General features: G+C 38.5%; 1 long non-coding RNA gene across 1 annotated transcript; it reads left to right on the forward strand.

Annotated features, from left to right (window-relative positions):
- The first annotated feature begins 7,679 nt into the window (after positions 1–7,679).
- LOC129461902 (uncharacterized) lies at positions 7,680–24,147 on the forward strand. The gene is made up of 4 exons (XR_008650718.1): positions 7,680–7,769; positions 8,623–8,827; positions 12,636–12,807; positions 23,906–24,147. It is a non-coding gene; the product is annotated as an uncharacterized lncRNA (long non-coding RNA).
- The last annotated feature ends 879 nt before the right edge of the window (positions 24,148–25,026 follow it).

Genomic DNA, 25,026 nt, shown 5'->3' on the forward strand with positions numbered 1-25,026 from the left:
AAGTTCCAACACGATGTTGAATAGTAGTGGTGAGAGAGGGCGTCCCTGTCTTGTGCCAGTTTTCAAAGGGAATGCTTGCAGTTTTTGCCCATTCAGTATGATTTTGGCTTTGGTTCATCATAGATAGCTCTTATTATTTTGAGATATGTCCCATCAATACCTAGTTTATTGAGAGTTTTTAGCATGAAGGGTTGTTGAATTTTGTCAAAGGCCTTTTCTGCATCTATTGAGATAATCATGTGGTTTTTGTCTTTGGTTCTGTTTATATGCTGGATTACATTTATTGATTTTCGTATGTTGAACCAACCTTGTATCCCAGGGATGAAGCCCACTTGATCATGGTGGATAAGCTTTTTGATGTGTTGCTGGATTTGGTTTGCCAGTATTTTATTGAGGATTTTTGCATCAATGTTTATCAAGGATATTGGTCTAAAATTCTCTTTTTTTGTTGTGTCTCTTCCAGGCTTTGGTATCAGGATGATTCTGGCCTCACAAAATGAGTTAGGGAGGATTTCCTCTTTTTCTGTTGATTGGAGTAGTTTCAGAAGGAATGGTACCAGCTCCTCCTTGTACCTCTGGTAGAATTTGGCTGTGAATCCATCTGGTCCAGGGCTTTTTTTGGTTGGTAAGCTATTAATTATTGCCTCAATTTCAGAGCCTGTTATTGGTCTATTCAGAGATTCAACTTCTTCCTGGTTTAGTCTTGGGAGAGTGTATGTGTCGAGGAATTTATGCATTTCTTCTAGATTTTCTAGTTTATTTGCATAGATGTGTTTATATTATTATCTGATAGTAGTTTGTATTTCTGTGTGATTGGTAGTGATATCCCCTTTGTCATTTTTTATTGCATCTATTTGATTCTTCTCTCTTTTCTTCTTTATTAGTCTTGCTAGTGGTCTATCAATTTTGTTGATCTTTTCAAAAAAACAGCTCCTGGATTCGTTGATTTTTTGAAGGGTTTTTTGTGTCTCTATTTCCTTCAATTCTGTTCTGATCTTAGTTATTTCTTGCCTTCTGCTGGCTTTTGAATGTGTTTGCTCTTGCTTCTCTAGTTCTTTTAATTGTGATGTTAGGGTGTCAATTTTAGATCTTTCCTGCTTTCTCTTGTGGGCATTTAGTGCTATAAATTTCCCTCTACACACTGCTTTGAATGTGTCCCAGAGATTCTGGTATGTTGTGTCTTTGTTCTCATTGGTTTCAAAGAACATCTTTATTTCTGCCTTCATTTCGTTATATACCCAGTAGTCATTCAGGAGCAGGTTGCTCAGTTTCCATGTAGTTGAGTGGTTTTTTTTTTCTTTTTTTGAGACAGAGTCTCGCTCTGTTGCCCAGGCTGGAGTGCAGTGGCGCGGTCTTGGCTCACTGCAAGCTCTGCCTCCCAGGTTCACGCCATTCTCCTGCCTCAGCCTCTCCAAGTAGCTGGGACTACAGGCGCCCGCCACCACGCCCGGCTAATTTTTTTGTATTTTTAGTAGAGACGGGGTTTCACCGTGGTCTCGATCTCCTGACCTCCTGATCCACCCGCCTCGGCCTCCCAAAGTGCTGGGATTACAAGTGTGAGCCACCGCGCCCGGCCAGTTGAGTGGTTTTGAGTGAGTTTCTTAATCCTGAATTCTAGTTTGATTGCACTGTGGTCTGAGAGACAGCTTGTTATAATTTCTGTTATTTTGCATTTGCTGAGGAGTGCTTTACTTCCAACTATGTGGTCAATTTTGGAATAGGTGTGGTGTGGTGCTGAAAAGAATGTACATTCTGTTGATTTGGGGTGGAGAGTTCTGTAGATGTCTATTAGGTCCACTTGTTGCAGAGCTGAGTTCAATTCCTGGATATCTTTGTTAACTTTCTTTCTCATTGATCTGTCTTATGCTGACAGTGGGCTGTTAAAGTCTCCCATTATTACTGTGTGAGAGTCTAAGTCTCTTTGTAGGTCTCTAAGGACTTGCTTTATGAATCTGGGTGCTCCTGTATTGGGTGTATATATATTTAGGATAGTTAGTTCTTCTTGTTGAATTGATCCCTTTACCATTATGCAATGGCCTTTCTTGTCTCTTTTGATCTTTGTTGGTTTAAAGTCTGTTTTATCTGAGACTAGGATGGCAACCCCTGCCTTTTTTTGTTTTCCATTTGCTTGGTAGATCCTCCTCCATCCCTTTATTTTGAGTCTATGTGTGTCTCTGCACGTGAGATGGGTTTCCTGAATACCGCACACTGATGGGTCTTGACTCTTTATCCAATTTGCCAGTCTGTGCCTTTTAATTGGAGCATTTAGCCCATTTACATTTAAGGTTAGTATTGTTATGTGTGAATTTGATCCTGTCATTATGATGTTAGCTGGTTATTTTGCTCGTTAGTTGATGCAGTTTCTTCCTAGCCTCTGTGGTCTTTACAATTTGGCATGTTTTTGCAGTGGCTGGTACCAGTTGTTCCTTTCCATATTTAGTGCTTCCTTCAGGAGCTCTTTTAGGGCAGGCGTGGTGGTGACAAAATCTCTCAGCCTTTGCTTGTCTGTAAAGTATTTTATTTCTCCTTCACTTATGAAGCTTAGTTCAGCTGGACATGAAATTCTGGGTTGAAAATTCTTTTCTTTAAGAATGTTGAATATTGGCCCCCACTATCTTCTGGCTTGTATAGTTTCTGCTGAGAGATCAGCTGTTAGTCTGATGGGCTTTCCTTTGTAGGTAACCCGACCTTTCTCTCTGGCTGCCCTTAACATTTTTTCCTTCATTTCAACTTTGGTGAATCTGACAATTATGTGCCTTGGAGTTGCTCTTCTCGAGGAGTATCTTTGTGGCATTCTCTGTATTTCTTGAATTTGAATGTTGGCCTGCCTTGCTAGATTGGGGAAGTTCTCCTGGATAATATCCTGCAGAGTGTTTTCCAACTTGGTTCCATTCTCCCTATCACTTTCAGGTACACCAATTAGATGTAGATTTGGTCTTTTCACATAGTCCCATATTTCTTGGAGGCTTTATTTGTTTCTTTTTATTCTTTCTTCTCTAAAGTTCTCTTCATGCTTCATTTCATTCATTTTGTCTTCCATCGCTGATACCCTTTCTTCCAGTTGATAGCATCGGTTACTGAGGCTTGTGCATTCGTCACGTAGTTCTCATGCCATGGTTTTCAGCTCCATCAGGTCCTTTAAGGACTTCTCTGCATTGGTTATTCTAGTTATCCATTCATCTAATTTTTTTTCAAAGTTTTTAAGTTCTTTGACATTGGTTCAAACTTCCTCCTTTAGCTCGGAGTAGTTTGAACTTCTGAAGCCTTCCTCTCTCAACTTGTCAAAGTCATTCTCCGTCCAGCTTTGTTCCATTGCTGGTGAGGAGCTGCATTCCTTTGGAGGAGGAGAGGTGCCCTGATTTTTAGAGTTTCCAGTTTTTCTGCTCTGTTTTTTCCCCATCTTTGTGGTTTTATCTACCTTTGGTCTTTGATGATGGTGACATACAGATGGGTTTTTGGTGTGGATGTCCTTTCTGTTTGTCAGTTTTCCTTCTAACAGTCAGGACCCTCAGCGTGCAGGTCTGTTGGAGTTTACTGGAGGTCCACTCTAGACCCTGTTTGCCTGGGTATCAGCAGCGGTGGCTGCAGAACAGCGGATATTGGTGAACTGCAAATGCTGCTGCATGATTTTTCCTCTGGAAGTTTTGTCTCAGAGGAGTACCTGGCTGTGTGAGGTGTCAGTCCACCCCTTCTGGGGGGTGCCTCCCAGTTAGGCTATGCGGGGGTCAGGGTTCCACTTGAGGAGGCAGTCTGTCCGTTCTCAGATCTCAAGCTGCGTGCTGGGAGAACACTACTCTCTTCAAAGCTCAGTTGGAAATGCAGAAATCACCCATCTTCTGCTTTTCTCACACTGGGAGCTGTAGACTGGAGCTGTTCCTATTCGGCCATCTTGGCTCCACCTCATTTCCTGACTTTTTAATGATTCCCATTCTAACTGATGTGAGATGGTATCTCATTGTGGTTTTGATTTGCATTTCTCTGATGGCCAGTGATGATGAGCATTTCCTCATGTGTCTTTTGGCTGTATAAATGTCTTCTTTTGAGAAGTGTTTGTTCATATCCTTTGCCCACTTTTTGATGGGGTTGTTTGTTTTTTTCTTGTATATTTGTTTGAGTTCATTGTAGATTCTGGATATTAGCCCTTTGTCAGGTGAGTAGATGGCAAAGGTTTTCTCCCATTCTGTAGGTTGCCTGTTAACTCTGATGGTAGTTTCTTTTGTTGTGCAAAAGCTCTTTAGTTTCATTGGATCTCATTTGTCAATTTTGGCTTTTGTGGCCATTGCTTCTGGTGTTTTAGACATGAAGTCCTCGCCCATGCCTATATCCTGAATGGTATTGCCTAGGTTTTCTTCTAGGGTTTTTATGGTTTTAGGTCTAACATTTAAGTCTTTAATCCATCTTGAATTAATTTTTGTATAAGGCATAAGGAAAGGATTCAGTTTCAGCTTTCTACATATGGCTAGCCAGTTTTCCCAGCACCATTTATTAAATAGGGAATCCTTTCCTCATTTCTTGTTTTTGTCAGGTTTGTCAAAGATCAGATAGTTGTAGATATGCAGCATTATTTCTGAGGGTTCTGTTCCATTCCATTGGTCTATATCTCTGTTTTGGTACCAATACCATGCTGTTTTGGTTACTGTAGCCTTGTAGTATAGTTTGAAGTCAGGTAGAGTGATGCCTCCTGCTTGGCTCTTTTGGCTTAGGATTGACTTGGCAATGAGGGCTCTTTTTTGGTTCCATATGAACTTTAAAGTAGTTTTTTCCAATTCTGTGAAGAAAGTCATTGGTAACTTGATGGGGATGGCATTGAATCTATAAATTACCTTGGGCGGTAAGGCCATTTTCATGATATTGATTTTTCCTACCCAAGAGCAGGAATGTTCTATTTGTTTGTATCCTCTTTTATTTCATTGAGCAGTGGTTTGTAGTTCTCCTTGAAGAGGTCCTTCACATCCCTTGTAAGTTGGGTTCCTAGGTATTCTCTTTGAAGCAATTGTGAATGGGAGTTTATTCATGATTTGGCTGTCTGTCTGTTATTGGTGTATAAGAATGCTTGTGATTTTTGCACATCGATTTTGTATCCTGAGACTTTGCTGAAGTTGCTTATCAGCTTAAGGAGATTTTGGGCTGAGACAATGGGGTTTTCTAGATATACAATCATGTCATCTACAAACAGGGACAATTTGACTTCCTCTTTTCCTAATTGAATACCCTTTATTTCCTTCTCCTGCCTGATTGCCTTGGCCAAAACTTTCAACACGATGTTGAATAGTAGTGGTGAGAGAGGGCATCCTTGTCTTGTGCCACTTTTCAAAGGGAATGCTTCCAGTTTTTGCCCATTCAGTATGACATTGGCTGTGGGTTTGTCATAGATAGCTCTTATTATTGTGAGATACATCCCATCAACATCTAATTTATTGAAAGTTTTTAGCATGAAGTGTTGTTGAATTTTGTCAAAGGCCTTTTCTGCATCTATTGAGATAATCATGTGGTTTTTGTCTTTGGTTCTGTTTATATGCTGGATTACGTTTATTGATTTTCATATGTTGAACCAGCTTTGCATCCCAGGGATGAAGCCCACTTGATCATGGTGGATAAGCTTTTTGATGTGCTGCTGGATTCAGTTTGCCAGTATTTTATTGAGGATTTTTGAATCGATGTTCATCAGGGATATTGGTCTAAAATTCTCTTATTTTGTTAGCATTCTTAATTATGTCCCAAAGCACTGACCCTAACAGCATAACTGGAGACACTTCTATTGCTGAGATCACCTAGACTGAACTAAGCTGATTGTTTTTATTTACCCCTTCTGATGAGCTGAATTATGTCCCCCAAAAATCAAACACTGAAGTCCTAACCCTCAGTAACCCAGAATATGACTGTATTTGTAGATAGCGACTTTAAAGAGGTAATTAAGTTAAAATGGCATTATTAGAATGAACTACACGCCAGTGTGATTGGTGTCCTTATAAGGAGGAGATTAAGACACAGACCCACACAGAGGAAAGACTATGGAAAGATACAGAGAGAAGGCAGCATCTACAAGGATCAAGAAACCAACCCTGCTGACACCATGATCTTGGACTTCTGGCCTCCAAAATTATGAAAAAATAAATTTCTGTTGTCTAAGCCACCTGGTTGGTGGCACTTTGTTATAGCAGCCCTGTCAAACGCTTTTCTTTGAGCAATTCCAATGAAAGAATATTTTCTAAACGAAAATCCTTAAAGCTAATATTTGTTGGATGCTTACAGTGTGCTAAGAGCTTCACCGTGGTATCTCTGTAACTGGATATCTACATCTGTAAATCAAGAATATTAATCACACCAGCATTGTTGTATGTTGTAGCAAGTGAGGATTGCATCAGTCTGTTTTAGCTGCTTGGTTACATCATTAACCTTTAAACTTCACAGCAGTCTTGCAAGGTATTTTTGTCCCCATTTTACAGAAGACAACACCAAGGTCCAGGTTCTACTAACAAAGTGATGGAAAACTGAAACTCGTGCTTTTCTCCCAAGTATTTAAACACAGTCATATGTCACTTAACGGCAGGGATACATTCTGCAAAACACGTTGTTAGGCAATTTGATTGCTCTGCAAGTGTCATAGTGTGCTTACACAGACCTAGATGGTACAGCCTGCTACACACTGAGGCTGTGTGGTATGGCCTATTGCTCCTAGGCTACAAACCTGTGCAGCATGCTTCTGTACTGAATACTGTAGGCAACTGTAACACAATAGTAAGTAATATATACCTAAACATAGAAAAAATAGTAAAAATATGGTATAAAAGATTTTTTTCAAATGATCCTCCTGTATAGGGCACTTACCATGCATGGAGCTTGCAGGACTGAAAGTTGCTCTGGGTGAGTCAGTGAGTGAGGACTGAATGCAAAGCCTTAGGACATTAGTGTACACTGCTATAGACTTCATAAACCCTGGATACTTGGCTACACTAAATCTATTTTTAAATGTCTTTCTTTGATAATAAATTAATATTAACTTACTGTAACATTTTTACTTTACAAACTTTAAAATTTTCCACTCTTTGACTCTTGTAATAACACTTAGCTTAAAATACAAACACATTGTACATCTGTACAAAAGCTGTTTCTTTATATCATTATTCTATAAACTAGTTTCTATTTGCTTTTTACCTTTTACACCTTTTTGTTAAAAATTAAGATCCACATACAATGAGCCTAGGCCTACACAGGGTCAGGATCCTCAATGTCACTATCTTCCACCTCCACATCTTGTTCCACTGGAGGGTCTTCAGGGGCAATAACATGCATGGAGCTGTCATCTCCTTGATAGCAGTGTCTCCTTCTGGAATCCTCCTAAAGGCTGTTTTACAGTTAACTTTTTCTTTTTTCTCTCTTTAATAAGTTATTAACACTCCAAAATAACAATTAAAAGTATAATCTAATAAATAAACAAGTAACATAGTTGTTTACCATCATTATCAAGTATTCTGTACTGTACATAATTGCATGTGCTATACTTTTATACAAGGGCAGTGCAGTAGGAAAGCCTACACCAGCATCACCACAATCATGTGAGCAATGCATCATACTATGACATCCCAGTGACTATGAAGTCACTAGGCAACAGGAAAATTTCAGCTCAATGATAATTTCACATGACCACCATTGAATGTGCAGTTCCTCAATTGACCTGTCCTGATGCAGTGCCTGACTGTAGTGCTGCAGCTCCACTGAAGAAGAGGCACTGAGGACTAGAAGCAGCCAGGGGATTGCAACTCAAAGAGGTTAGTGACCTGCTGGCTCATATCCCAGCAGGTGGCTGATGGGGTGAGAGAGAATTGGCTTCCAAGGCCATGTGCTTAACCATGACAACTTACCTCCCCTTTCTTCCTGTTCCTGGAATTGTAACTTCCGGTGAGCCTCAGCTATCAGAAACCATCATTGAACCAGTGTGGACTTACACAGTGCATAAGAGTGTGTAGCATGATCTGTTTAAAACTTGAGCCTGGATTCCTACTGATCTTAATTCAAGCCATTCCAAAGCTTTAGTAGCATGATTTGTTTTCTGATTTTCTTCCTATTTACATATTTATCTATTGAATGAATGAGTTTGGACTTCTAGGTTCAACTTCATGTATTTCAAAATTTATCTCTGTTGCTAGCTCTGTTCTACTCCCATTTAACACATGAGTTTCACATAATGGAATTAGAAAACGAGACAGTGCCTTTTCTCCAGGAAAGCTCTATTGCATCTCTTTTTGCTGTTAAGCTGGAGGAGCTGCCTTCCTGAGAGGCAGAGGAACACACTGTCTTGTCCTTGACATTCAATCCCTACCTCCTTCAGATGCTGAGGCCATCCACAGAACAGACCCAGAGAATATCCAAGCAAGGTGCAGGATGCCAGCTCTGTGTCCACTTGCAGGCCCATGTGTGTAGGACCACCCACTTCCATCTGCTCTGACCTCAGAGATTAGCCTAACCTGCCCCCACAAGCTGCACCCCAGTTCCTGCCCTTCCAGCCTGTCTCCTCCATCCTACCAGATGGTTCCTGGTAGCTGAAGCTCACCAGGAGGGGAAGGGAGATCTGGAAATATATATCTCTTTGCTGACTCTGTATGCTTTCTTTGTCATTCTTAGGTTTTCTAGAACCAGTTACTTCCAAATTATGTTCAATTAGGAAACAGAAGTAAAGAATATGCCTCTAATCTACTTATTTCTCAGCCTGAATGCTGACTTCATAGACTTTCAAAGCAAAGCAATAGGTGAGGAGTAAAGGAAGTATTTCTGCTGATGGTTCAGGACCTGCTGTGTGGGTAGGGTGGTTCACTAGTCATCCTGAAAGGTGAGCTCTGACATGGAGACATTCAAGCATGAGCAGCCTGGGTCCTCTGGAACAACAGTTCCCAACTTTTTTGGCACCAGGGACTGGTTTTGTGGAAGATGATATTCTTCCACAGACAAAAAGGGAGGGAGATGGTTTGGGGAGGATTCAAGAACATAGCATTTATTGTGTACGATCTATTTCTATTATTATTACATTGTAATATATAATGAAATAATTATACAACTCACGATAACGTAGAATCAATGGGAGCCCTGAGCTCATTTTCCTGCAACTAGATGGTCCCATCTGGAGGTGATGGGAGACAGTGACAGAGCATCAGGTGTTAGATTCTCATAAGGAGCCCACAACCTAGATCCTTCGCATGCACAGTTCACAATAGGGTTTATGCCTCTATGAGACTCTGATGCTGCCACTGATCTGACAGGAGGCGGAACTCAGGGGGTAATGTGAGCAATGGGGACTGGCTGTAAATAGAAATGAAGCTTCACTGGCTCACCAGCCATTCACCTCACACTGTGTGGCCCAGTTCCTAACAGGCCACCAATCGATACCGATCTGTGGCCCGGGGGTTGCAGACCCCTGCTCTGGAGCATTCGATTGGCATTGGTGCCAACCATGCACCTCAAACTTGCCTCATTTAAGATGCAAATAATATAAGTGACAAAGCCAGTTTTTAATCTGTTGGGATCACTGCTCCAAAGATGCAGTGAATGAGAATCACAATAAGAAGTAGAGAAGTGTTTGCATGTCAAATTAAAAATGACTTTTTTCCTGGATTTTCCTCATATAATCAAAACACAAGTAAAGTCGGGTTATGAAGCTTTTAACTATTGAACTATTTGGCTAGCATAAGGATTAGCCAGAAAGGGACCGAATAATATTTTTTCTAGGTTTTTGAAGTGATCGTATCACCATGAGAAAAAAATCCTCACTCTTGAGATAAATATTATAATTGTACTTGTGATAAAAATCATTCCTGGTTTGTTCTAATCTCAATACAATCTTGGCTGTGTATTTAATATTTTGAAAGGTTTTCTACAAGATTTTTTACAACAATAAAATATTAATTTTTTTCTTAAACATTATTCCAATCAGCTTGGTTAATGTGATGAGAAGTGCATAACAGGGTAACGAGTGCTGTGTTATTAGCCACCAAATGCTCCACACGATGCTGCAGTCTTTCAGAAGCAAAGGGCACATTGAAATAAAATCACACTGAAAGTGTTCTTCTAGGTTTATATCCTATAATAGCAACCACCGCCTCAGTGCAGGCGTTTCTTAGGAAGGACTGACTGGCTGAGGTTAACTGCCCAGAGTACAGTTGAAGGCCACCAATTCCTCCCAGCTACTCATTAATCCCCAGGAAATCTCCTGAATCCTGGCAGTTATTGTTCAATCCTTTATAGACGATTTTCTGAGTATTTTGAGTGCTTGCTCTCCCCAGGAACACCTACAGCTGGCTAGATCGTGTGTGTATAGAGAAGAAAACTCTTTTTCTTAAAAGTGGATTGAATTTCAACCTCCCTATAAAGACCCCTTGTGGGCCAATGACTCAGAAAAAGCCACTTTATTATTTTTTTTTTTATTATACTTTAGGGTTTTAGGGTACATGTGCACAATGTGCAGGTTTGTTACATATGTATCCATGTGCCATGTTGATTTCCTGCACCCATTAACTCGTCATTTAGCATTAGGTGTATCTCCTAATGCTGTCCCTCCCCCCTCCCCCCACCCCACAACAGTCCCCGGAGTGTGATGTTCCCCTTCCTGTGTCCATGAGTTCTCATTGTTCAATTCCCACCTATGAGTGAGAACATGCGGTGTTTGGTTTTTTGTCCTTGCGATAGTTTGCTGAGAATGATGTTTTCCGGTTTCATCCATGTCCCTACAAAGGACACGAACTCATCATTTTTTATGGCTGCATAGTATTCCATGGTGTATATGTGCCACATTTTCTTAATCCAGTCTATCGTTGTTGGACATTTGGGTTGGTTCCAACTCTTTGCTATTGTGAATAGTGCCGCAATAAACATACGTGTGCATGTGTCTTTATAGCAGCATGATTTATAGTCCTTTGGGTATATACCCAGTAATGGGATGGCTGGGTCAAATGGTATTTCTAGTTCTAGATCCCTGAGGAATCGCCACACTGACTTCCACAATGGTTGAACTAGTTTACAGTCCCACCAACAGTGTAAAAGTGTTCCTATTTCTCCACATCCTCTCCAGCACCAAAAGCCACTTTAATTGTGTTTTGGCTTCTTTCCTTTCTAAGGGAGCAAGAGACTAGAGAAGCCAGGGAAAGTCAGGGAGGGAAGACAGAGGAGCCCAGCCACTCACATTCTTTCTGGCTCCCAGCAATCACCCAGTCAAATGTGGGGCTGCTGGTGAGGACAAAAGGACCCAGCAGAACAGGTGCACCTGGGAGGGGGGTTCAGAGCCAAGAGACCAAGAGCCCTCCCTCAGGACAGCCGGGGCAGCCAACTGGACCCCAGACTCAGCTTGGCAAATGGGGGCAACTCCAGTGATCTACTTCCACAACACCGAGTAATTTCTAGCCACAGAGCCCCACGCATGCAGTTTTAATATTATGAAAATGTGAAGACAAATTAGTCAAGTCAGGGCACTAAATAAAATTAAAAATTCTTGTCCTCTATTCAGAAAGGATTTTGTATTTTTACCTCAGCATTTAATGTTTTCTAAATCAGGTGTCTGTTATTTAAAAGCTGTGTAAATAAGAGAGGCTATTCTACAACTACAAATTAATTATCGTTGTCCAATGGTAACTGAACTTGCTAGGAAGATTTCATTATCATGTGTGTCTGTGTGTGTGTGTGAGAGAAAGACAGAGTCTTCTGAAGTCAAAATGACCCTTTATGTTTTATATGTTAATATCCTTTATTCCAAAATCACTTTTCTACCACTTATTTGTATCCCATAAGGGAAATAATTCTTCAGTGAAAATACAGATTTATCAACTATATAATAGTTGAAAATTAGTATATCCCTATTCTGACTGAAGACTGTTAGATTTTCTTCCTAAGTCACTTAATATCAGAGACAAAAGACTGGATACATAGAAAAGACACATATTTTGTTTATAAATTGAAAAGAAAAAATGTGAGGACCCTGTCTCAAAGCAGCATCAATAAGTCTTCTGAAGTCATCATCAGGAAAATCTCCACAGTCTTCTTTTGAACAAGAGAATGGAAGAAAACTTGTTCTCAAAATCAAATCCATTCCCAATTGCCCTATATCCGTATAGTCATTCCCTTACTTCTTTCAGTGGGCTTCCCAATGTAGATTTTTGAAACATTGTCTTAAATCAGTCCAATAAAAGTCAACAAGCTGTGATGGGGCAGCTGGCAGGAAAGTCTGGCTCCGCATTTCCATGAGGAGTTTAAGGTGCCTTGTGATGTGTTAAACACAAAGGGAATAATGAGAATTGCCTTTTAAACAGGGTGGAGTTTGGGGAAATTTCTTTTCACTGTTTCCTAATTTGACAATGTCCATACAAGCAAAATTACAGTATTGGGCTAAGCAAGTTTCATTATTTCTACATTTTAGACATTCACAGAAATACATAGCAATTCAGCCAAACAAAAATAGTGTTGGGTCCGGTCTTTATGTGCTTTGGTATTGGCATGGCTTTAACCACAAAATGCTTCAAACAGAGCCCTGAGCCAAAAATGTGGGTTGGAGGAAGTGTTCTTACACCATCGGCCTTTATGACTTCTAATTCAGAGGGAAGCAAACTGTTTAGCTCAATTGAACTTCCTTTCCCTAAAATGACTCCAAATTCCAGAGCATGAGAAGGAGAAATACTGTCTGTGGCTGACTTCGGCCTTACACATGATCACCCTCTCCCTGAAGGCTGTTGGACGACTTGCTAAATGCAGCAAATCCTGTTGAAACCTGCAAAGTTGTTATAAAAACAGATGGACCAGGACTTCCGCAATAACTGTTTGGATGGGCAGGTATATAGTTAATTATTATGTTTTTGCTCACCTTTTCAGAATTCATAAACTCTGTTTCAAGGTCAGGGGATGGTTTTGCTGTATTTTTAACAGGTCATTTATTTCTAAAATGTTTTGGGGCTGGGTTTTGTTTTTTTGGTTTCTTTGTTTTTGTTTTTTTAATAGCTATGTATCTCTACAGGGAAAACCAATAGCCCGGTTTGAAGGAGATGACATGTGACCAAATGTTTGTTTTTTTTAAAATTTTTATTTTTTTACCCTGTTTTTAAAAAAGCTGTATGTTTCAAATTATTGGTATATATCAAACACTCTGCTAAGAACTTTATGTATGCTATCTTATTAAATTTTTACAGTAATTTTATGAAGCGGATATTTCATGACCATTCTCATTTTATACACTGGAAGTCAGAAAATTTTTAAACCTTTGCTGAATCTCTTTATCTTATTTATTGCAAAATTTTGCAACTGAAATGTGTTTCTGTGAGGATCGACTCGGCAAACAAAATGAGATTTGTATTTCCCTCCCTATAGTCATATTCACTCAAAGGACTTTTTTAAAGCACTGTATCAGATATTCATTACATTGTCATTTTCTTTAGTTTTCTTAATTTCATGAAAAAAGAAGCCACATCTCAAAGACCAAATTACAAACCTCAGGAAACTAACTGTACCCTAATTCTATTTCACCTTTAAGAGAATTTTACAGAGTTAAGGAAGACGGTGGCTATCCCCATTTTCACGTAAGCAGACTCCTCTAAACCACCAGAGCTTTGTAATGACAGGTTGACATTATGATGGTTTTCCTCTTTACACTAGTGTAGAACTAACTAGAAAATTCAAATAATCAATGTAGAAATGTTATAGAATAAATAAATTCAATCTCTCTGGCTCCTTTTTGGAGTGTTGAAGTCTTTACGTCTTTTTAAATAAAGCTTTTTTTCTCTTCTCTTCCCAAGGTCTCCTCAAAAAAATGGTACCAATATCATTATATTCCTACTTTTGCCCTACACACACACACACACACACACACACACACACACACACAAAACAGTCTCATTCTTAGAGCAAGAAATAATGAACAGGGTATTTGAATAAGCAGCTAATTAACTGCATTCAGCCTACGCTACTATCAGCTTTCTATTCAGCTTAATGTATATTTCTTTACCTATGTAATCAAGAACTACACCTTGGGCTATCAACACCTCAGCCCAAATAATCAAAGCAGCTCCCGGTTAATAAAGAAACAATATGCAAGCAAAGTAAATCTATATTGTTATGAATTTACGTATGGCTCAAAGTTCTTAGATATTCTTTCTGTGAATTTCTGATTCTATCATCATTGTTAAAAATTAGTGAAATATTCATGAACAGTTTCTTATGCCAGTTTACACTATTAACACAAACATTTACTTAATAAACCTTTTATCTAAGTATAAAAGAGTCTTCATCATAAAATATAACAAAGTAGCACATGTGGCAGAATCACAGGAAACATGTTATCTCCTAAAAGGGTATCTTTTAAAAAGTTCAAATACAGTATAACTATTGAAATGGCTGTTTCAGCCATCTGAATGTTTTCACAGGAGAAACCTGTAAATCTGTATTTGTTTTACAAATATATTTCACACTGATTACCAGATCATTATCAGTCTGGAAGGAATTGTTGTTTTTCCAAATTTCAATAAATAAGAAATGATCCTTGAGGAATAAACACATAATAAAATACAAAGTGGAATTGCCTTGTTTTCCCGCTGCAAAACTGCTAATCTGTGACCCTGGTTTACATCACCACAATTCTGAAAGGGAGAATTAGGTTATGAATGAATGTGGTTGAGAAACAAAGGTTGAAGAGAAAGGATATGACACTTCTCAATCAAGCCCAGGGTGTTATGAAAATGCATAATGTAGTGTAGTATCCTTCCTAATAAACCAGTGACAAGTACAACTGAAATACATCCACCAGAGCCCACGGTTGGAGGCCAGGCAAAATAGTCATGAAGAAATTATCTTCTTAGGTAAACATCACTTTGCAGATTATATTTATGTGTTTTTACTAGAGTTGATTAATAGACCAAGGTGTATGCACATTGTAAACACTCAGGATATGCAATTATTTTAATGTGACATTCTGTGCTCCAGGGAAATAGAACAGTTACGTGAAGGTAAAAATCAGGAAAATGTACTGATATTGAAAAAGTTTAAAACTTCACCAACTTTTGTTTTATACTAGTGTAGTACTAAGATTTTAATTTAAAAAAATTTAATGATCAATGTAGAAATGCTATAATATAACAAAATCAACCCTTGTGGTTTCAAAGTGATTCAGTATCTCTGTTAGCCACACAGCATTTTAAAAGTAGAAAGATTTATTGCTTTGGGACAAACATAATAGACTGTAAACCAAGCTACTTTTATAATAACTATAAAAACTTGTCTTGCGATTCTCTACCTCTAGGCTCACCTCTGCCCAAGGAAGTTCTGAAAACCTTTCTATTCAATCAATAGACTATGTTTTGAAACATTTATCGCACGTAGTGATAAGGTAGCTTAACTATTGCAGTGAAGTGCCTAGACACTTTGTTTGTCTTAACTTGTAGTAATAAGAACAAAGGAAATTTTGATTCACTCGGTTGGGATGAAATGTATCCATATCATAGCAATATTAGGACCTTTTAATCGTCTTTCCATAAGAAAAGATTAAAATGCCTTAGTTATGGGAGATTAAATGCTCATTCAGTAATTGCAATGGACAGTATGCTTTCAGAGTGGGAGAATTAAATTAAAAGAAAGACAACTCTGGAAAATGTACTAGTGGTGGAATTAGAGAATGTTTCATCAGATCCTGATGCCTCTACAGTAATGAATCTGCCAAAAGATAATAATATTTTAGTGAAAGGTGTGATTGGATAAGTCACATTATTTATTAACTGTTACCCTAAAATATCATTTTTGTCTTATTATTAAGAATGGTTAGAGGGCAGCAGGGATGCCTGACACAAGGCATTAAAAATGGATTGTGTCTATCAGAAATCCTGGAAGACGTGATCTGCCACACTCTGTGCGTGGTGATGGAACTTGCTAAGACCTGATGCCCGGGCATTCACAGCCCACAACTAGAAAGGTCTCAGTCAAGTCCCCAGGATCAGCCAGTTGTCACTTGATCTTTTTCAGTGGCCTAAATAAGAACTGGTCTTTAATTTCTAAATTTGCTTTTTGAAGAATTTCAAATAGATACAGGTGTTTAAGAAGATGGCTAGAAACCAGGAAAGATGAAGGTTATGACTGATAGAAGAGTGTCCTCAAGCTATCTCCAGAGGTTACTGGCATTCTTCTGCCTTTATTAGGAAATAATTATTTCCCTGTTTTCATGACCAGTTTAATTTAACTACTCATATTCATTCCCAAGGAGTGTGTGTAATATGGATTATGATGTGAAAATACATGCCACCAAAGAGCAAAAGAACATACACTGCTTCAAGCAAAGCAGGCATGAAGGCTAAGGAAGCAACTGGCAATCCAGGGTCTTAGGTTTCTGAGAGCTTGGAATTAATGTCCTGAGTGGTGATATTAATCATAAGTCTAAAACAGTTCTGACAAATTGATAGGCATTTAGTTGGTCACCATTTAAAAAAAAAAAGCTAGAGGAGAAGTAAGGAAAAATATAAGATGGAAATAGGGTGGTAAGGCCGGGCATGGTGGCTCATGCCTGTAATCCCAGCACTTTGGGGGGCCAAGGCAGGCAAATCACTTGTGGTCAGAAGTTTGAGACCAGCCTGGTCAACATGGTGATACACTGTCTCTACTACAAATACAAAAATTAGCTAGGTGTGGTGGTGGGCGCCTGTAATATCAGCTACTCAAGAGGCTGAAGCAGGAGAATCGCTTGAACCCGGGAGGCAGAGGTTGCAGTGAGCTGAAATCATGACACTGCACTCCAGCCTGGGTGACAGAGCAAAACTCCATCCACAAAAAAGAAGGAAGGAAGGAAGGGAGGGAGGGACAGAGGGAGGGAGAGGGGGAGGGGAGGGGAGGGAAGGGAGGAAGGGAAGGAGGAAGAAAGGAAAAAGAAAGAAAGAAACAAAGAAAGAAAGAAAGAAAGAAAAAGAAAGAGAGAGAGAAAGAAAGAGAGAGAGAGACAGAGAAAGAAAAAGAAAGAAGAAAGAAAGAAAGAAGAAAGAAAGAAAAGAAAGAAAGAAAGAAAGAAAGAGAAAGAAAGAAAGAAAAAGAAAGAAAGAAAGAAAGAAAGAAAGAAAGAAAGAAAGAAAGAAAGAAAGAAAGAAAAAGAAAGAAAGAAAGAAAAAGAAAACCAAAAAGCTAACCACCCCAGGATATCCTTTCATGAAACAACGACATTGCACCCACAGGAGACTTTCTAAGTGTGACGCCTCTTTCTCGAAGTGTCAAGTAGGGTTAATGTTAGCAGGAGAGAGACAGGTCCTTATGTACTGGGAAAATGCTCTAAACTCTCAGTACATTTCCGTTTACACTCTTTGTGGATCATAGAAACTTAAAAGTGAAATGAAACCTAAGGGATAGCAAGAAACAAACCCCCTCCTAAGGTGAGCCCACACACAGGCAGGAACAGAGCTATGTTTGCTCCAGCTGTGCTAGCACACTGCTAGGACTGCTGAGACACTGCACAACGTCCACAACACCACCTTGGTCAGTCTTCCTGAAATTGTTCGCATCAGAGTTTTGTCACTTCCAAAGACTTTGAAATGCGGCTCTAGCCCTCTTGGGTCAATAGGGCATATTTATTAATAGCATCTCATTATTCTGGTTTTAGTTTTCTTCTTACTGATCACAATTTTACAATCTGGCCCATAGCTTTGCCTACTAAATCCCTGCATATACAAAGTGCCAAATATTATTAAATAAAACTTTTTATTTAATTACACTATATTTACAAAATCCCACCGAAAGTCCACAATAGTGAAAAATTCAGTAAGTTAACTGGTTATTTCATATAAAACAAACCTGCAAAAGTTAGCCTTCTTCCTCTAACACCCGTGCAATGCCTTGGCTTTTTGTTGAGTTGCCTGACTTAGTTGTTTTCTAACACGTTCTGCTTCCAGATCAGGTGTTCCCAATATTTTCTACATAAAAGTCCAATTTAATGATGATCCATGCACCACATTCTTTCAGAAAGTTTGTCTACCAAACTGCCTTTATGAGGAAATAATTATTTCCCTGATTTTTGTTTTTTAAAAGAGCAGCAATTGAAATTGCTACAAAACAGTTAATAGCAATGGGAATCAGATGAAAGCAGCTTCTCCAACACTGAGCACAAGGTCAGCTATATACTTTCTAGGGCCTAGTGCAAAATGACAACATGAAGCCTTGTTTCAAACAGCAGGAAATAAAAGCTTTTTATTTCTTCTACCTTTCTTTTGAGCTATCATAGTATTTTTAAATCGTTATTTAATGTGGTATTGCGGGCATAGTGGTAATTGCCAGGTGAGTGTGGACAACTCTGTGTGAGGTGCATGCACCTGCTCTTGCCGCTCCCCATGCCATATCCAGACCCGTGAGTGAAGTGAGAAGTCAGCAGCCTAGAACTCGTTCTGGGGAGAAGGAGGCTGGAGGCAGCAAGAGGCAGTCACCAGCACACACTTGAGTCCCACCTGATTTTATTTACAAAACACAAATTCAAAGACAAAATTATAAGAAATCCAAAGTAGTGATCATAACACATTCAACCCCTTCTCACCCTAGGTGACCTCACATTCCACATACCCCATCTCAGATTCTAAGTGTTACTTTGACTTATGCAGTAATATGACTGCCATTGACGTTAGTCTTACAGTGTGTTTTTTTATAAATCTATAACATTACTAAATAGACTTGTGAAATACTGAAAGTTATTAGTTAATATTTGAATACCTTCAGGAAACCCAAAGTCCTAAAGGCTTAGGTAGAGAAAATAAAATTATCATTCCAAATATTACCACTAACTGCTAATATCTATTAGGTCCTATTTTGGGTGTCAGGCAATTGCTTTCCTTGCCCCTTTAGTAGGTACCTCTATTTGACATTTCCTCATTCTTCTAGAGCAGCATCATTCAACAAGATCATCACTGGTTGAATGAGGTTATTTTGCTCCCTTGAAAGGTGGCTACTCTGAATTGAGATGTGCTACAAAGTAGAGGGTACATACTTATTCAAAAAAAGGAATATAAGATTTCATTATATATATATATGTGTATATATATATATACATATATACACACACACACATACATGTATATATATAGAGAGAGAGAGAGAGACAGAGACAAAGAGAGAGTTTTGCTGTGTCGCATAGGCTGGAGTCCAGTGGCATAATCTCAGCTCTCTGCAATCTCTGCCTCCTGAGTTCAAGTGATTCTCATGCCTCAGCCTCCCAAGCAGCTGAGATTACAGGCACACACCACCACACTAGCTAATTTTTTTTGTATTTTTAGTAGAGATGGGGTTTTGCTATGCTGGCCAGGCTGGTCTCAAACTCCTGACCTCAAATGATCTGCCCACCTCAGCCTCCCAAAGTGCTGAGATTACAGGCAGGAGCCACCACTCCCAGCCTCATATATAATTTTTAAAATATTGATTACATGTTGAAATGATCATATTTGGGATATTGGTTAAATAACGTACATTATTACAGTTAGTTCCATCTCTTTATTTTCATTTTTTTAAATGGTTACTTGAAAATTTTAAATTTCACATGTGGCCCAAATCTGTGGCTCACATGATATTTTATTTATTATAGAGCCGTCACCTTCTGTTGTTATTATCCTGAATACACATCCCCAAGAATAGCATAATTTATCCTTGTCCATGGTGCCCTTCTGTCTTCTTTTGATTGTCCAAGATTTTGCTCTGGTTCTTGAAGGACTAAATAAATGCACCTCAAAAATAATAGAAAGAAAATTGGACTGGAATCAGGGTATCTGTAGTATGGTTCTTACTATTTCACTGAGATAGCTTGAGCTCCTTTTCTGTAAATAAAAAGTGAAATTGAACCAGATTATCACTTGGGTCTCTTCCAGCCCTAACTTGAGTGTCTTTCACTGCATATAGAAAAGCACACTTCTGTAATCAGTAAAGTCATGTTGAACTTTTACTAGAAGAACTTCCACCAACACCCAACTCCCCAAAACTGACTCAGAGCTTTAAAAACTATGAATTAGCATGTACATTAATACCACTCCTCAGATCAGCTATTAATTAGAAAGGAGGTAATGCATCTTTACAATGGAGAGATCTGTCAATCATCCTCTGGACAAGAAAGAGGAGGAACTGGGTAAGCATCCTGCCAGTCAGGAGTCAACCTGGCATCACGTGCCTCCCAATGTGGAGAACAGAGCACCTCCCAAAAGAACAGGAGTAGTGCTTTCCTCAGAAAGGTTTGCCCTGCATCTAATAAGGAGGAATGTGCCACATTCAGAATGTGGTACATCCTGCAGGACATATCAAAGCCTTCCATATCTTGAAGAGCACAGAGTGGGCTTAGGGATATGTTCAAGATTGGGAACGAGCACAAAAATTCAGCAGTCAAATGTAATGAATGAGTCCCAATTAGATCCTGAATCAAAAAACAATTCAAATAAAAAAGTTATAAATGCACTCGATTAGACTTAAAAAAGGAGGAGATCCTGCCACTTGCAACAACACGGATAAACCTGGAGGACACTATGCTAAATGAAACAAGTCAGTTACAAAAGGACAAATACCACACAATCCCACTTAGGTGAGGAATCTAAAATAGTCAAACTCGTAGTAGCAGAGAGTAGGAGGGTGGTTGCCAGGGCTTAGTGGGGAGAAGGGGATGGGGTAGTTTTGGTCAAAGGGTAAAAAGTTCTAGTAATTCAAGATGAATAAGTCCTAGAGATCTACTTTATAGCATAGTACTTACAGAAAAAAAAAAAGTTTACTAAGAAGGTAGATCTGATGTTAAGTGTTCTTATCACCAAATCATATCAATAATAATACATAAAAAGGCCAGGAAGGATCTTGCGGAAGGGATAGATACGTTTTTGGTACAGATAGTGGTGATCGTTTCACAGATGTGCGCTTATCTCCAAGCTCACCACGTTCTGTATGTTAAATATGTATGCATTTTTGGTATGTCAATTAGACCTCAATAAGTGGTTTCAAAAAAGATATTTGAGAACAACTGAGAAATTTGAGTATGGATTGTGTGTTAGATCTCATTTTTACGTCAGAGACTTTCCTGAGTGTAGACATGGTGAAGTGGTTACACAGGCTAATTCTGGTAACAGTGGGGTGATTTGTCATCATATCTGTGAGCTACTTATGAACAGTTTGACAAAAGAGGAGATAGAGCGTGAGAAAGAGAATAGATATGACCACATGCTAAGTTGGTGAATCTGAATCTAGCTGGGGGACATAAAGATGTTCATTGCATTATCCTTTCAACTTTTCTGTGAGTTGGAATATTTTCAAAATTAAAAAAATTAAACTAATAAATAATTTCTTCAAGAACATTAATAAAACTTGCATAGAATTAATATGCATTGTGTTTACCTTTGCATAACATTTCACATTATGGAATTATTATTTTTATAAAACAGACTGTCTTTAATTACATTGTATGTGCTCTTCTCAGTTTTTACTTCAGTCCAACAATGTCTACATTGGCCGGCACATGTATGAGCCCACTAGGGATTGCTAATGCATCATGAAAAAAAATCATTTGTTTTATTAAGACCAAAGTGGATGTTTCTTAAACTTACATTTATTTTAAAGATAGAACATTCTTCTTGGGCACATTTGCCAAATGTTTGTTTTCAGGAAGTTGTCAAATATTTATTTTAGAGGTCAATTTGCCGTGGGTGATTTTTTTTCTGTTTACTACCTATCTTCCCATTCCTTTCCCTACTTTTTTTAAGGTTATCTTTCAACAGAATTTTTTATTCAGTTAGATTTGTATTAACTCCAAATACATAACGTAGCTATTCTTTCCCTGTCTTATTGTTTGTTTCACAGATAATGAAGCTAAATTGGATATAAATCAAGTCACATTAGCTAAAACTTGCCATGTCATTAGTATGCTCTATACAGAATAATTGACAGGATGTGAGTAAACATGCTACAAGGTCCATGTCATTCACAGGGTGAATGGGATCGACACCTGGATCACAGTTAGAAGTTATAGGTTGGTAATCAATATGTAAAATATCCAGGCATATTTTTGCTCGATTGGTAATCAATATGTAAAATATGCAGGCATATTTTTGCTCGAAATTCTTCTCCTAGAATCAATTCCCAACTTCTTCCCCTGGCATCAGGTCACTCAACCACTGGCTGCAGTCTCCCTATCCAGCATTACTCCCTCTTCCTCACTTCATTTAAAACACCCTCCTCTCAGATCAGTCTTTGGAACTTCCTGTTTTGCTGGGCATGGCACTCTTTTCTCTCCATCAAAGGCTGGTCTCACTGTCCTCTCCTGCAATATCTCATCCTAAGAGATCCAGTTCAAATGACATGTTCTTCTTTCCCTTCTTATTTTGGAAGCAGCCTGTGATTGGTCTTATTTTTTCTTCCGGACCACCTACTTTCCTGTTTCATTTTCTTATATCAGCCACCCCATTCTGGTTTGTTTTTCCTATGTTCTCACCCAAGTAAAGGCAGAGACCAAAACTTACTCATCTTTCCTAAAACTGCACCATACTTTACACATAGTACTTATTCATTAACTATTTGCATTTAAATATATAAAAGATGCTTATAGCTTAATTAACTCCCCTCAAAAAATTTATTAAGCATTTTAAAAAATACATAAACCCATGGCTCCAGGAAGTTCCATCAATCCGAGTGCTAGTTTATCAGATTAGGAAGTCTAAGCATTTGGGCATCTGAGTTGGTCCCTAGGAATGCCTAGAAACCAGAATTCTGTAGGGCACTATCACATGACCACGCTGATCCATCCTGGGTTCCTCCCCCAGCTACAAAACAAGAGCCCCCAACACTGCATTGTCTCAGTTCTGTGAAAGCAGACACCAAGATGGTACAAGACATGGAAGAGATTTCTTAGGGAAAAAAAAAAAGCCTAAGAGGGGAATGAGGAGGGAGGGAACCAGACAAGGCTGAGAGGACTCACAGACCTCAATGAAGCTGTGACAAAGGGAAGGAAGTTGTGATGAGACCAGAGTCACAAAGAACACCTCAGAAAGGTTTCTTCACATAACGAAATCATTTAAACCAAGGGTGTCCAATCTCTTGGCTTCCCTGGGCCACACTTGAAGAAGAATAATTGTTTGGAACCACTCATAAAATACACTAACAATAGCTGATGAACTAAAAAAAAATGTAAAAACAACTCATAATGTTTTAAGGAAGTTTATGAATTTGTGTTGGGCTGCATTCAAAGCTGTCCCGGGCCACATGCAGCCCATGGGTCATGGGTTGGACAAACTTGATTTAAACATTTAAACTTTTCTCAAATTGGACCAAGTAAATAATGACATGATAAAAATAAAATATTTGTACATAAGATATTAAATCAAGCCCGGGTATAATTGTGTAAAAACACGTGATGGATAATTTTAAGTGGCAACCTGGTTAAGGTATGGTGCCCAGCTATTTGGTAAAACATCAGTCTAGATGTGGCTCTGAAGTTGGTTTGTGTGTGTGTGGTCTTTATTTAGGTTAACATGCAAATCAGTAGACTTTGAGTAAAGTAGTTTACCCTCCATAATGTGGCTGAGCCTCATCCAATCAGCTGAGTAAGAAAAAGCACTGAAGTCCCATGAGAAAGAGGGAATACATCCTATCTTACGGATTTTGTCTCTCTGGAGAACCCAGACTAATATAGTGAAAGAGCGGGTTTTATCAGAAAATGAGCCTAGTATCTAAAAGACTTCTCTTCCAAAATTGGTGTGCTGGTCTTTAAATAATCCTTATATCTTTTTTTAAGTATATGTTTACATTTGTTTACTTTTATGTTACATGAAACACACTTCACAAGCAATTCACACAAAGCTCTGGGAGGTGGATACTTACTATAAGGGTGCCTGGGATTTGTTCACTGTCACAGAGCCAGCACTTTTTGAGTGAATAAAGCTTACTAATTATCACATATCTTGCTACATTACAGTTAAATTGTTGAGTCATTTCTACAATGTAACCATAACCCAGTTACAGGAAGAGGTTTGCGTACTCTCCAGTGACTCTTAACAGGAAGCTGCCAATGCAAGTACAAAATGGGTGGAATGATGCTCTTTAGCTGATAGCAGAAACGGACAGTCAGCCTTCACCAACCCACCCCACCTTGTGTCTCATACACAGAAAGTTTTAAAGATTTCCAGGAAACATATTTTACCAACTTCCTTAGTAACTAATTCCAGAAGAAATGAAGAAATCCACCTGCAAGCTAGAAATGAAGTTCGCTTGATGGCACAGAATATTCAAGTGAGTTTCTAACTCAGTTAACAATATGATAAAACCAAATATATGCACATGCAAAATCATTAAAGATTTGTTTATGTGAGACTCTGATATTTGCCATGAAAATTTCTACAATTAAAATTTGATTAAAAATATAGAAATATTTTCCCCCTTTCAGAATCAGTTTCAAGAAACCCTTGATAGAATCAGCTCATTAATTCTTGGCCCCTTTAACTAATACCACATTTGAAGTCACATGTTATAAATCAGTTTCAGTTGAGATATTAAAATCAGATTATAAGAGAAAAGCCTTGTAAATATTTGCCTCCAAATGAGTTTAAGAATAAATATATATTCAGTAATTCATCCATATTTAGCAGATATTAATAAGACAAAGCATAGCTTTAAGTTCACTTATCATTTAATACAAAGAAGGGACTAGGAAACTGCGCCTGATTAGCTTGTTTATTCTTGGGCTTGGTAATACCTTATTAAAATTTGAACTTCAAAATTGATATAATCAGTCAAATGTCAGCAGAAATATTTATTCTGTAAATGAAGCTTTAGTTAATAGAACTTTAACTTGAAGTACTTTATATTTTCTTCTCCTCCATAAGAAAAAAGGAAAGGAAGGATACAGGAAACTTTGATAGAAATAACACAGAGGTTTGAATTTTCCTTCAGGTCTGTGCCAACACTAGAGGTCAGCAACCTTCCAGAAATGACATGTCAAGTCTTCACTTATTGTAATTTACTTTATTTTTATTATTTTACATTGGAAGAACCGCAGAATTTTAGGTCAAAAAACAGTCTTACTAATGACCTAATTTG

This window comes from Symphalangus syndactylus, chromosome 14, assembly GCF_028878055.3.
Source record: "Symphalangus syndactylus isolate Jambi chromosome 14, NHGRI_mSymSyn1-v2.1_pri, whole genome shotgun sequence".
NCBI lineage: Eukaryota > Metazoa > Chordata > Mammalia > Primates > Hylobatidae > Symphalangus > Symphalangus syndactylus.